The sequence below is a fragment of the Cydia splendana genome, chromosome 4 (assembly GCF_910591565.1).
Source record: "Cydia splendana chromosome 4, ilCydSple1.2, whole genome shotgun sequence".
NCBI lineage: Eukaryota > Metazoa > Arthropoda > Insecta > Lepidoptera > Tortricidae > Cydia > Cydia splendana.
In genome coordinates, this window is record NC_085963.1 from 15,471,161 (window position 1) to 15,485,610 (window position 14,450).

Genomic DNA, 14,450 nt, shown 5'->3' on the forward strand with positions numbered 1-14,450 from the left:
CGATTAAATACATAATTATGTAGTTAGGTACTTTAATTGTGGGCCAGCGTCAAAACTTACAAGGCCTTGTAAGGGCACAACTCTAAAGAATAGTGCAAATACTATTTCTCCGCTCGTTCGAAAATCATTCAAAATCAACGCGCAAAAGTCTTGCATGGAAAAATGATTAAAATGTTAAAATTAATTGGGCTGAATAAAAGGATTTTTGGGCGCTGTGTTTGAAGCGAGAGCTTTCCTACCGGTAAGGTACCTTTGTCTAAGCAGTGATACCTAATTTATATGAGTAGGTTCCAAAATTTACCTATTTGAACAATTCGTATTCTCAACTTATATTCGAAAACCAACTGGCAACATCTGCCCCGATGTTATTCCGAGCACTTGCGTTTTTCGCATTGCACTAGACAACAGAACAACACAGGAATTTGAAATGTTTTAGCCGGCTTCCTTGGTAAGCCTTCGACGACAGAGGGTTCGTTCCCATCGCTGGCCTAGCGTAGGCGAGTTGTGGCAAACCCCTACTCCATTATAAGTACCTACTGAACTATAGATTCTATCCGCAGAACAAACTGTTAAGTGAGCTTATATTGCTGCATACAACTGAGAAATTTTACGACAACGTCACGATTGGTATTATAGTCTAGTAACAGTATTACCATTAGGTAGGTATGGAAGATTGTATTTATAGAAGCATATGTACCTATATCAAATAGGTACAGACTTCTGCATGGTACATGATTTTGCTTAAAGAACTCTACGTAGTCGCTCCAATGCAACCAATCTCAGTGGCATAGAAACTTTAAAATGAGATATCGATTTAATATAGCTCACATTTCACCACGCTCGTGCTTATAATTATATTGGTGTGTGTAAAATGCACTGCGAGTGATAGGTATACAATGAGATCCATTTTTAAAGTTCGTTTCTGTTTCTGGTTGCGTCAGACGAGTATTTCGGAAGCTGTTGGAATAATACTAGACTCGAGACGCGCGGCCTAGAAAAGTAGAGAGTAAAAAGAATATTTTCTTCGTATTTTATCTACAAATTGGTTGGTTACGACTGTTACGAGTAACTTACAGTAAGATGGAGGTACAGCTATGTATTGATAGAAAAATAGACGATAAACATACCGGCATTTTATAAATAAATAAATAAATATTAGGGGACATCTTACACAGATCAAACCTAGCCCCAAACTAAGCAAAGCTTGTACTATGGGTACTAGGCGACGATATACATACTTGTATAGATAAATACATACTTATATACATAGAAAACAACCATGACTCAGGAACAAATATTAGTGTTCATCACACAAATAAATGCCCTTACTGGGATTCGAACCCAGGACCATCGGCTTAGCAGACAGGGTCACTATCCACTAGACCAGACCGGTCGTCACTAGACCAGACCGGTCGTCAAAATTTTAAATATAATATGTGCTTAATTTAATGACATTATCCGTAGTAGGTACCAGTGTTGGCCGTAATGGTTAATTCTAATTAACAATTAATCAATTGCATTAACCATTAATTCCGCAATTAATCAATTGAATTACGCATCAATGTAATTAAAGTTAATTAGAATTGAATTTTGAGACGTTTAATTACATTGATTGTCAATCTAATTGCCTATTTAATGGCATTAAAGTTTCAAAAAAATAATTACAATTACTCTCAATTGCATTAACGTTTAATGGAATTAAATATTTTTTTTCATAAACTAATAATTAATGTTACTTTTGCTTGGAACTATTAAAATTATAAATAAAAATAACCATATTAATGGAAAATTTAAGGAAAGGCCCCAACTGACCGTCGCCATTCATGAGGTGGGGATAAATGGGAATTATTTATAACTATGCAGCGCCAATTCCCATCTGTTCCCGGTGGGGACAAGTGGGAATACGCCCGATGTTGGTGTTCCGATTTGTACCCACCCCAATAAGGTGGGAACAAATGGACAATATTTTTATGCAGGGTTTTCCCATATATTCCCCGCGGAGACAAATGGGAATTCACCCATTATTGGTAATAATGGGTGCATTTTTTTTGTATTCCCATTTGTCACCACCTCAATGAGGTGGGAAAAAAAGGAAAATAATTCTATGCAGCGTCTTTTCCCATATGTTCCTCGCGGGGTCAAATGGGAATACACTCATTATTGGTGAATTCCTATTTGTCTCTGCTATATGTGAGTTGGAGACAAATGGGAAACGGGGATAAATGGGACTTATATGCAGCGCCTATTCCATCTGTTCCAGGCGGGAACAAATGCGAAAACATCGGAAAATGATGTGTTTCCATTTGTCTCCACACCAATAAGGTGGGGACAAATGGGAATTATTTATGATTATGCAGCGCCTATTCCCATCTGTTCCCGGTGGGGACAAGTGAGAATACGCCCGATATTGGTGTTCCCATTTGTACCCACCCCAACTAGCTGGGGACAAAAGGACAAGATTTTTATGCAGGGTTTTCCCATATATTCCCCGCGGAGACAAATGGGAATTCACCCATTATTGGTAATAATGGGTGCATTATTGGTGTATTCCCATTTGTCCCCGCCCCAATGAGGTCAGGAAAAATGGAAAATATTTCTATGCAGCGTCTTTTCCCATGTGTTCCTCGTGGGGACAAATGGGAATACACTCATTATTGGTGTATTCCTATTTGTCTCTGCCATATGTGAGTTGGAGACAAATGGGAAACGGGGACAAATGGGATTTATATGCAGCGCCGATTCCATTTGTTCCAGGCGGGAACAAATGGGAAAACATCGGAAATCTATGTGTTTCCATTTGTCTCCACACCAATAAGGTGGGGACAAATGGGAAATATTTATATACAGTCTTTTCCTATATGTTCCCCGCGGGGACAAATGGGAATACACCCATTATTTATATTACTGCTCTTCCAAGTGCTCATCGAGACGAGTCAGGTGACCAAAACAGCATTTGCCAATGTTGCACCAAACCTGAGTTCCACAAGACCTTTGATCCCTTAGACGCCTTTATAAAATTACGATATTTATTCTTGTTAATTGTTAATTATCAATCACATTTGTAATTTTCATTAAAAATTGATTTAATTTTTAATGGTTTGTAAAGCAATAACCATTAATTCTTTTTAATTGTTAGTGGTTCGAAATAAATTATTATTAATGCAAATTGATGTTCAATGCAATTGATAATTAATTTTCCTTCAATGGTTAATGGCAATTAACCTTTCAATGGTTAATTTTTAATGGTCAATTGCATTAACGTTCGGCCAACACTGGTAGGTACTTACATAATTGTTTTGACTAGTTAAGCTTCTACGCTATATTATACTACTCTTTGGTTCTAACTACTATATTTTGCTCAATCTAACCATATCACCGACATGTTATACCTGCGTAAATCATTCAACCCTTGTCTGAATTTTGATTTAATTCCTGTGAGGGATTCTATTCTGAATCGAACCGTGAAACTCTGATAAGTTCTGAAATATATTACTCGTATCATGGTAATATTACCACGATCGCAGTATTTAATCACAGGGGCTTATTTAACTAGACTTACTTAGTTTATATTTTGTTTTATTTTTGTTTCTAAGTACCTATTCTTAAATCATGTGTCATTAAATTTTATCGACCATAAGTAGGTACTTAGTCATATTTTTCGACCCTAACGCACCCTAAAACGCGAAACGCTGATGCGAAACCACTACACCTATCCGATATAAGGCAACTAAAAAAATAGGCAATCCCTTACAAACGGGACATTCAAACATACGCTCCGATTGGCAATGTTACCAAGATTTACGATGGAGATTTTATCAGCCGAGACAAATTAGATTAGTTTTTAAATTGGGGACCAAAGTAGAGTAAATATACACTACATGAGCTATAGGTAAATTCATAAGAGCTGGCGCGAGATTCGTGTGTACCTAATCGTAATTGTTAACATTTCCATAGAAAATCCGCCCCAGTTTTCGAGAAGCGACCCATAACTAAAGTTGACGTTTGACAATACAGTTACCTACCACAAAACTTATGGCACCGTGTAGCGACATTTTGTTCGGTTGTAAAATTCGAGGCACACTTCAGGTAAACTTATTATTCTACGATCATTCACTCTTTATATCAGAGCATAACATATGTGACGTTCCACGGCAAAAGGTACCTTATGGCGGCTGGCGCTTAACGTCGCATAGCGCGGCAATAATATTGGAGCGGCGTTAATAATAGCGTAAGCGCCACATATACGGAATACGGATCACCAAAACATACGAGTTGGCAATGTTGCACCGGAAAGTGGAGTTTCACTAGTTTAGTTGTGTATTAAGCAAGTTGCTTTGGCGAGTGGCCAGTCCGAGGTAGGTACTTTTGATCCCTCTGGGCTGAAAGTTCAACGGAAATGACAAATGATCGCGGGGAAAAAGCTATCAAGTTGAATGAAGAGAAATTGGTAGAAAGGGATTTATGGTTTAGACGAGTTGTTATTGTCAGTTTTAACTGTGCTTTCTGCGGCTCGGCTTATAAACAGCGATGGAATATATCCTATACGACGAAGTCGACTCTTAGTACATTTTTGGCTTTAATAAACGGTCCACATGACTGACACTGAATCACTGACAGTACCTTACTCTTGACTTATCCCTTCTCCACACAGACCACTTCTCCATAAAGATACCCCGCCCGCAGCTTTGAATGTTACCGATGTTACCCAATATATATACATAATTTCCCGCATTAAAAAAAGTTGTGAAAAAAAAAACATTTGCGCGCCATTTAAGTAAGTACAATAGAATTAGACCAATATAAATCTGCAACGATTTTGATAGCACACGCAGGGCAAGTGTTATAAATACGTCATAATTTCATAGAAGGTTGACGTTTAAAATAACACTTGCACTGCGTGTGCTATCAAAATCGTTGCAGAATGGTTGCAGACTTATCTTGGTCTAACTCTACCTATTTTTATAAGTAATAATCGCTCGCGACACAATACACGTGGGGATAATGTTTGAGCTCTAGTCAGACTTCTATACTTATTCTTGTTCATTTTATCTATAGTTCGTTTTTTTAGCATTAGAAAGAACTTGAAAGAAGGTAAGCGATCTTGATATGTCTTTTAATTGAAAAACGCTTTTTAAAAATCAGTAACTATTACTTATGAAAGCAGAAGAATATAAATGATCGTATTAGATTCATAATTGTTACATATTTGCCGTAACTTATTTTTAAAATGTGTTTTTAAATTAAAAGACACGTCAAGAATTTTGACCTTATTTCTAATGCTTAAAAACCGGGCAAGTGCGAGTCGGACTCGCGCACGAAGGGTTCCGTACCATAATGCAAAAAAAAAGAAAAAAAAAACAAACAAAAAACGGTCACCCATCCAAGTACTGACCACTCCCGACGTTGCTTAACTTTGGTCAAAAATCACGTTTGTTGTATGGGAGCCCCATTTAAATCTTTATTTTATTCTGTTTTTAGTATTTGTTGTTATAGCGGCAACAGAAATACATCATCTGTGAAAATTTCAACTGTCTAGCTATCACGGTTCGTGAGATACAGCCTGGTGACAGACAGACGGACGGACGGACGGAAGGACGGACGGACGGACGGACAGCGAAGTCTTACTAAAAACGAACTATAGTTCATTTGACAATTTCAGAGTGCTTTAGTATTAGTTTGTTAAGACTCTCAAGTCCGAACAATATCGCAACAAATACGAGTAACATTTCACGTAACTGTCTAATGACCTATAGTTTTATCTTCCTTAAGGCCTGTGCACACCGGCTGCGTGTGCGTGACGTGCACGTGCGCGTGTGGCGTTGTAGTATACAGATCCTTATGAAAGACGGCACACCGCTTGCGTGACATGTGCGTGTGCGGCTCCAACACTTTAGCCAACGCGCACGTGCACGTCACGCACACGCAAGCCGGTGTGCACAGGCCTTTAGGTACCTACCCCTAAACTACTCGTAAAGCAACAAACGATAGGTATATTCTGCTACTGCACCCTGCCGATGCATTTTGTCTGAGAACGTATCCTATTTAATTTAAAGATAAGAAGAAACAATTTTGGACAAAGGATCGGACGGTATTTATTTGTTCTCCTCTTGTTGGCTTTTGGATAATCCTACTGGTTTTACTTCTACCAAAGCAAAACAACGATACCCACTCTAGAATCTATAGGTATAGTGTGTCTGGAAACCCAAAAGAAAGCTGTTATTACTATCGCGCATTGACCGCTAACGAGCGCTCGACTCATATTGTCCAGTATACATTAGTTTATGCATAGTTAATGTTATTGTTACGGTGGATCGCTTGAGTTCACCGGTGTCCAGCACTCTGTAAGCGATAGGAATCCGATCTCGTTTCAATTTGATCTGGGAGTAGATACTACTTCGGTATTGAGCTTGGATTTAACATTTTATGTATTTGAACAATCCAGCAATCATGTGACGCAATTGTGGTTCGATTTGTTTTTCTAAATTAGAATAACTCATTCACCGCCCAGCTACAAAGTGCCAGTAGCATTATATTTCTGGTACCTACTTATATTACCTACCAAGTTAGTGTAAGGGGCAATGTAAGTAAGCCAAGTAACTTAAGGAAATTTCACGAATTACTTACCTAAATAACATCTGTTTATTTTAGGATTCAGTGCAAATTTCCACACAAGAAAGAGTTATTTTTTATAAAAATAAAACCAATTAAACAACATCCACCTACATTAAAATCGTAGTATTTAAGACTTTTAAAAAAAGGAGCTATAGTTCTTTTTTTAGCATTAGAAAAAGACTACGCGATCTTGACGTGTCTTTTAATTAAAAAACGCATTTTTTTAAATCAGTAACTATTACGTAAGAAAGAAAAATAATGTAAATAATCGTGTATTATTCATAATTATTACATATTTGCCGTGGCTTAACATATTTAACTCAAGTGCTTAACATATTTATAAGTCAGATGCTACATCACTGTAATTAACTTATAGTTAACTACTGAGCGCCAGATAAGTACTTACGAGCCTAGAAAATATGCAGGTATACTCATTAGGTAGGTACCTTGTGTTCGTTGTATATTTCCTGTTTCCCTATCGACGGAACCTGACTATTTCCTCGCCACCGCTTGTTGTTTTTCTCCGCGTCTTGCCTCAGGTGTTTGTTTTAACCTAATTTCATTTTATGTGCACAATATAACCCATTTTGTGATTGCGCATGGAAATGAAATTCCGCCTAACAAATTGGGCATAATAACCGGGCACCTCCACAAAACGTACCTAAAGGGCGCGAGAGTCACAATATACCTACTCAAACACTTTAGAGACCTTTTTTCGCTTTAAGATAATTTCTGTTATAAAATAAACATTAAACTTACCTAAACTTGTTTGTATACAGTGAAACAACATCTACTGAAACTTTAATAATAACCAGGCGCGGATCCAGCCCTCAAATAAGGTTGTGGTCACAGCCACTTCAAAATCGGCCAAGTGCGAGTCGAGGGTACCTCATGATTCCCCGACCAGTAAATTCGCAGAGGGATCGCTAGCCATTTATTTCAGTCTATACACACATAGATAGATAACTACGTTAAATAACTCCTTCGGCTGTAAATTAAAAGCTGGCATTAAGCTAGAAATAACTGCCCCTGTTAGTAAATAATCTATATTCTTGCAAATAATTAGAGCTCTGTATTCAGCTGGGGTACATACCCTAATGATTCCCCGACGAATTTTTAGCAGATTGTTGATTCGCTTACAACGTTTCGCCAAAAATGGTTTTGCAGAGTCAATTATTCGTAGATGTAACTTTTGGTCGACTAACTTTTGGTAGACTCTTCACATATCATTCAGATCGCTTCTGTGTAAATTAGCAGACCAATTATTAGAAGAATTTCATTTGGTAGAGCCTAGCTTTTAGCGCTTAGGGAATGCAATCTCGATCTCGCAATTTCGAGATCTCGCGAGATCTCGCACGAATTTTCGAGATTCAATCTCGTTGACATGAAATCTCGATATTAGCAATCTCGGTCAAGATCTTGATTAATATTTTCTTTCCATACCCATATAGATCTGCGCTTAGGGAATGCAATCTCGATCTCGCAATTTCGAGATCTCGCGAGATCTCGCACGAATTTTCGAGATTCAATCTCGTTGACATGAAATCTCGATATTAGCAATCTCGGTCAAGATCTTGATTAATATTTTCGAGATCTCGAACGAGATTGAAAGATTCATCCGTGTGAATTACTTTGTTTTGAAAAATCTTTTTGACCTTAGGTTCATGTTGTTCAGGCAGTGCTATTGTGTGCGGCCGGCTTTAACTGACGATAAAAGCTCTTTGCGGAAAAATCGGACAAACTTAACGTACCCAGTCACAATTATTTATGATTTTTGCTCGCTTACCCTAAATGTTTTTGTAAGCTGCTGAGCGCTTGTCAATCAACATCCCTTAAAAGCTGGAATTATTTTAAGAAATTGTACAAACATTTCTGAATGTTTAAATTTAAGACTCCATAAGTTAACAATTTAAAAAAATGCTGTTTATTCTGTATCACTAATAATTTGAGTTGTCAGCTGATATTAAATACTTAAGACATCTAGGAGTTCTATTTAACTAAGTACCTAGGTACCCTGTTTCGGCCAATGGTTAATTTACTCGGGCAATTTTGACTTTCACCGAACGATCATTCTACGTAAAGTAAATTTGCGTATCGATCAACTGACTACTCTGCGTACTTATACCTAATGAAATTCTGCAAAAAATGTTCCTCTGCCAAAGCGTCTGCAAAAGAAAAATCGGCGTAATTCTACTCGGGGAAGCAATAGGGCACCCAATTAGGGTTGTGGGCATGCCCACCGTGCCCACAACGGTGGATCCGCGCCTGATAATAACACTATTTTTCGAAATCGAGCGTAGAACATCAAAGTCGAATTCTTTATCTCAAAATGCACGTCTCGAAACAAGATAGAAATTGATAAGAACAAAACCGACGAATTTAAACTAAGTATGTCTCATAATTAATCTTCCAAACCGGTCGGCATCAGTAGAAGAAAATTGTGTAACGGGCCATCTATCAGGCCATCACAAAATGGTACGAGTGATCAGTGACCACGACAGCAGAGCTTTGGTAAGAGAATAGCATCTAATTTGTTGATACATGGTTAGTTAATATACTTTCACATTGTTTAATTGTTATTAAGGATTCTAGACGATCAGAATAATTTATGTAGATTCAACTCATGTCAACACTTTGGTTTAAGCATTACCCAATCTTAGTTGAATGGTGCAAATTGATCCACCCCAACATAAAAGGGCAGGACGGCGCTTGCCCTCCGTATAGCGAAGCGAAAGAGCATTATTCATAGCCCTTCTCACGTTATTACCATAATAAAATCTGCGGAAATAAAAAGCGTAATTTGACACAAGCGTCTTGCGGCGTATCCAACAGTTAGCCACGCTATATGGTTGCGATAAAAACGTACTTGTTTTTATTATTCAAGCGAAACCATGATGTTTTTATGATAACTCGGTAAAAGAGTTTATTGGCCTTGCGTCTGAGTTATGGTGTATGGGTACTCATAGTCGTTGCTTATTTTTTTTATAGGTACCTAGGTAATAAAGTTCAAGCTAAACAAATCTTTGAAAAACAAATGTACTTACATAATGATAAAGCACCAGCTTGTCCCACCCACCTTAGGAGAAAATATCTGGAATTAAAAAATATATCCCAAAAAGTAAGAAAAAATATGTGTGTGAAATTTTATATAAATCCGATTAGCAGTTTGTACTGCGCATAAGAAGAAAGAAATAGGTATTTATCTCAAACTAAAAGTAATCGAGGTAAGTGAGTTGCTCAATGAAACTGCCAGGCAAAAGTCTGTAAGATCGTCGAATTACTCATCGAGAGGTGAATTTAGTGCCTGAGAAATGTATCACTTTGTGAATACTATCAGTAGGTAAGGGGGTGCCTTACGGTCGGCAGTTGTTGGTCATGATTAAAATCCTTGAAACGGATCGAAGAATATGAGTATGGCGAGCAAAACTCATTATTTACTAGTTTAGTACCTGTAAAACTTGTAAAACATGTAAAGCACAAACAAAATACAAATCCAATTTCTAATATATTTACCAATTAGTACTCCTAATTAGTGGCAGTAAAGTATTCATCATCATCTCAGCCATAAGACGTCCTTAACATATGCCTCCCCCTTGGATCTCCATACGTGCCGGTTGGAAGCGACCCGCATCCAGCGTCTTCAGGCGACCTTAACAAGGTCGTCTGTCCATCTTGTGGGTGGACGTCCTACGCTGCGCTTGCTAGTCCGTGGTCTCCACTCGAGCACTTTTCGACCCCATCGGCCATCTTCTCTGCGTGCAATGTGGCCTGCCCATTGCCACTTCAGCTTGCTAATCCGGTGGGCTATGTCGGTGACTTTAGTTCGTCTACGGATCTCCTCATTTCTGATTCGATCACGTAGAGAAACTCCGAGCATAGCCCTCTCCATAGCTCGCTGAGCGACTTTGAGTTTTGAGATGAGGCCGATAGTGAAAGACCACGTTTCGGAGCCGTAAGTCATCACTGGTAACACACACGTAAGTCATCATTGATTAAATTCATCATTGATTAAAATGATTAAAGTCTTTCGTCTTGAGGCACTGAGGCAAAGAATATAATACTCACTAGGAGAAGAACGATAACTCCATACAAAAAAATGTCCCTTTCAAAAGTTCGTTTATACTACTAGCGCTCTGGTAGGATACCACTGTAATTAGAATTGACAGCCCGTTTAGCCTAGCGGGTATTGGCAGTAATCCAGTTTAGGAAGCTAATGGTCCTGGGTTCGAATCCCGGAGAGGGAATTTCTTTTTGTATTTTTTTCTTTTTTGTTGGGGTCAGGTTTTTAAGAGCCCATCAACGAGCATACTAGCGCCACTGCTAAATAATCGTGATTATTTAAATTTAATGACAGATATTTAAAAAAGGAGGCCGCTACGGACTGTATTGTGTATTTAAGTACCTTTAAGTTTGATGTATTCAAAAGGTACTTAAATACACAATACAGTCCGTAGCGGCCCCCTTTTTTAAATATCTGTCATTAAATTTAAATAATCACGATTATTTAGCAGTGGCGCTAGTGTGCACGTTGATGGGCTCTTGAATTAGCATATCATAAATAAATAAAAAAATACGTTAAAAGATAATGATTAGGTACTATATTTAGAAATTCGTCAAATATAAAAGGTAACAAAAAAGTTACGTATTATTAAGATATAAATATTTTCATTCCTATTAAGATTACTGTACATATGTTAGGAGCAATACATATGAATACATACATTGATATGGCAAATGGTTACAAGTTGTTAAATTACATCTATCCGGTTATCGGACATTTTCTGCTTCACAGCTCCGCGCAGCGTTCTTGGTCACCGGGATACTAGTCTGGATATGCGGCAGATACGTGCCCTTTGAGCTTTTTCCAAGAAATCATATGACGGCCCAGGATTATATTATTATCTCGCGCTCAAGTCATCTGCTGATTCACTCTCTAAAACAAAACAGTCACAAATTAAACAATATAATCTAACTTCCTATTTCCTAATTACTAACGTCGCCAATTGCTACGGGTCTAAATTTACCAGCTTAAACAATGTGAGGTTTTACATCTATGATGAATTTTGATTATAATTTCGGACGCGATATAGCGTCCGCGGGACTTACGGGGATAGAAAGATTAAATTATTATATTTGAATTTGGCAATTAGTACGCTCATTTTTATTTAAAGATTAATATATTTCTTACCTTGAAATTATTGCTGTATCTGGTTTACTACAACGGTTTAAATTTAACTAAGTCTGTGCTAAGACGCATTTAGATATGTTGCTCGACTTGCTCGTACATATGAGTAGCTTTTATTTTTAAAATTAATAGGTAAATAAATATATTTCAAGCAATATTTCAAGTGAATAAATCGTTTTATATGAAAACTGATAATTATTTTTGCGTTAAATGACTTTACTGACAGCATTGACATTACAGACTTTTGTCATGACCTATGTTCTTACCGGCCAGACCCAAATCAAGGCCTATCAAAGAGGCCTATTGACAAAGATTTTTTTTTATTTGATCAAGGAGGGTAGAGGCACGTCTACCCTTCATAGATTTTATGAACATAGACAAAGACAAACTGAAATAGATAATAATTTACATATTCAAAAAAATATTAATAATTTACATATGACTTTGACTACTTCATAAAATATAAATCAAAATATATTTGATAAAATTAATTGAATTTGTTCATAGAAATCGTATAGACAAAGCCAGCTCCACTAGGTACTAGCAATGTTGCTGTAGTAAAATATTTTTATGGTAATTACTGGCAATCTTGCTCTAGGAACGGAGCACACATGTACAATTATGAAGGGTCACGTCATTCCAAGGAAGTCAATAGGCCTTGCACTGAGGTATGTCGGACGAAAATAAGACATTACGTAGTTTCCCGAACGCTGCCCAACCGAGTTGGATTCGGCGGTTGACCTCTTTCTCGAAGTTGGACCTACCTAATTGGACTACTTGTCCTGGGTAGATGTACGAGTCAACAACTTCGAGTACCGAGTACCGACTAAAGTATTAGAAGCATTAAAATAATATGTAATGTACGTACCTACTAGCTATTCTGTGAAGGCAATACGAGTATACCAAGAATAAAAGTAAATTTAATAAAATCTTTAGTTTACATTTGAAATCAGCGTTCAGAGTCGCTCTGCATAGCTTAATTAGGTTACAGACATCGGGCAAAATTGATTTCATTAGTGTTGCACTGATAAGCTTGATTTTAAAATTAGAATGATCGTGGAATGTAAGAGAACCCATACATTCAATGACTTCTCTTTCCGCACAGACTCTAGCAGGGTGACTCTGCAGTTACTAGTACTATTTTAATACCTACTTGGGTATTGTTAGTACCTATAGGTACATAATATATACTAGCAAAAAGCAGAGCTTTGTAAGGGCTCGCGGAGTTTTTCTACCGAAACGTACCGGACCGCGACTTTGATCCAATCCGAGGCTTGTTTCATGTTCGATCGAGTGGGTACATAATAAGTCCGTTAAGAACGCAGCTATAAGTGAGAGCAAGAAAGAAATATACTAACCGGACCCCGATTGCTATCCGGTACGCCTGTCTGTTACAGCTTTTACTTTGTCCATTAAAGCGTGTCCAGACAACAAAATCAAACTGCCAATATCATCCATCCATACGTATACAATGTCATAAGCGCTTATTACATCCTACACGGTCGCCCAGTACTTTTTGTAAGGAAGCCAACTGGCTTTCCTACAGAATGTTGGGTCAGCGAGCCAATGTCCTTGAATTTATTTTTGCGTCCACACCACACAATTTAGCGAAAAACCATCCCGTCTGGACACCTACTGGCGGTAATCACGCTGCTCCGTACATAAACACACACACACACAGTTCCACTAGGTACAGCCAGGGTTCAGCATCAGCAGCAGATCTTGGGTACTGCTCTTCTAAGTGCTCATTAAGACGTGTCAGATGACCAAAACAGCGTGTGCCTATGTTGCACCAAACCTGAGTTCCACTAGGTACAGCCAGGGTTCAGCATCAGGTCTATCTTGGGTACTAATCTCCTAAGTGCTCATCAAGACGAGTCGGATGACCAAAACAGCGTGTGCCTATGTTGCACCAAACCTGAGTTCCAATAGGTACAGCCAGAGTTCAGCATCAGCTTTATCTTGGGTACTACTCTCCTAAGTGCTCATCATGACGAGTGGGATGTCCACAACAGCGTGTGTCTATGTTGCATCAAACCTGAGTTCCACTATAGGTACAGCCAAGGTTCAGCATCAGCTCTATCTTCGGTACTGCTCTTCCAAGTGCTCATCAAGACCTGTCGAGTGGCTAAAACAGCGTGTGCCTGTGTTGCACCAAACCTGAGTTCCACTAGGTACAGCCAGGGTTCAGCATCAGCTCTATCTGGGGTACTACTTTCCTAAGTACTCATCAAGACGAGTTGCATGACCAAAACAGCGTGTGCCTATGTTGTATAAAACCCGAGCTCCACTAGGTACTGTCAGGGTTCAGCATCAGCTATCTTGGGTACTGGTCTACCCAGTTATCATCATGACGAGTGGGATATCCAAAACAGCGTGTGTCTATATATGTTGCACCAAACCCCAGCTCCACTATGTACTACCAGGGTTAAGCATCAGCTCTATCTTGGATCTTCGGTACTACTCTCCTAAGTGCTCATCAAGATGAGTTGGATGACCAAAACGTACCTAATGTGCCTTTGTTGCACCAAACCTGAGTTCCACTAGGTACTGCCAGGGTTCTGGGTAATTTTGTTTAACTTCACGCCGACGTTGCAATTGGCGTGCAGTCGGCGTGCAGTTCCTATACAAGTTGCAGTCGGGTTGTAGTCCG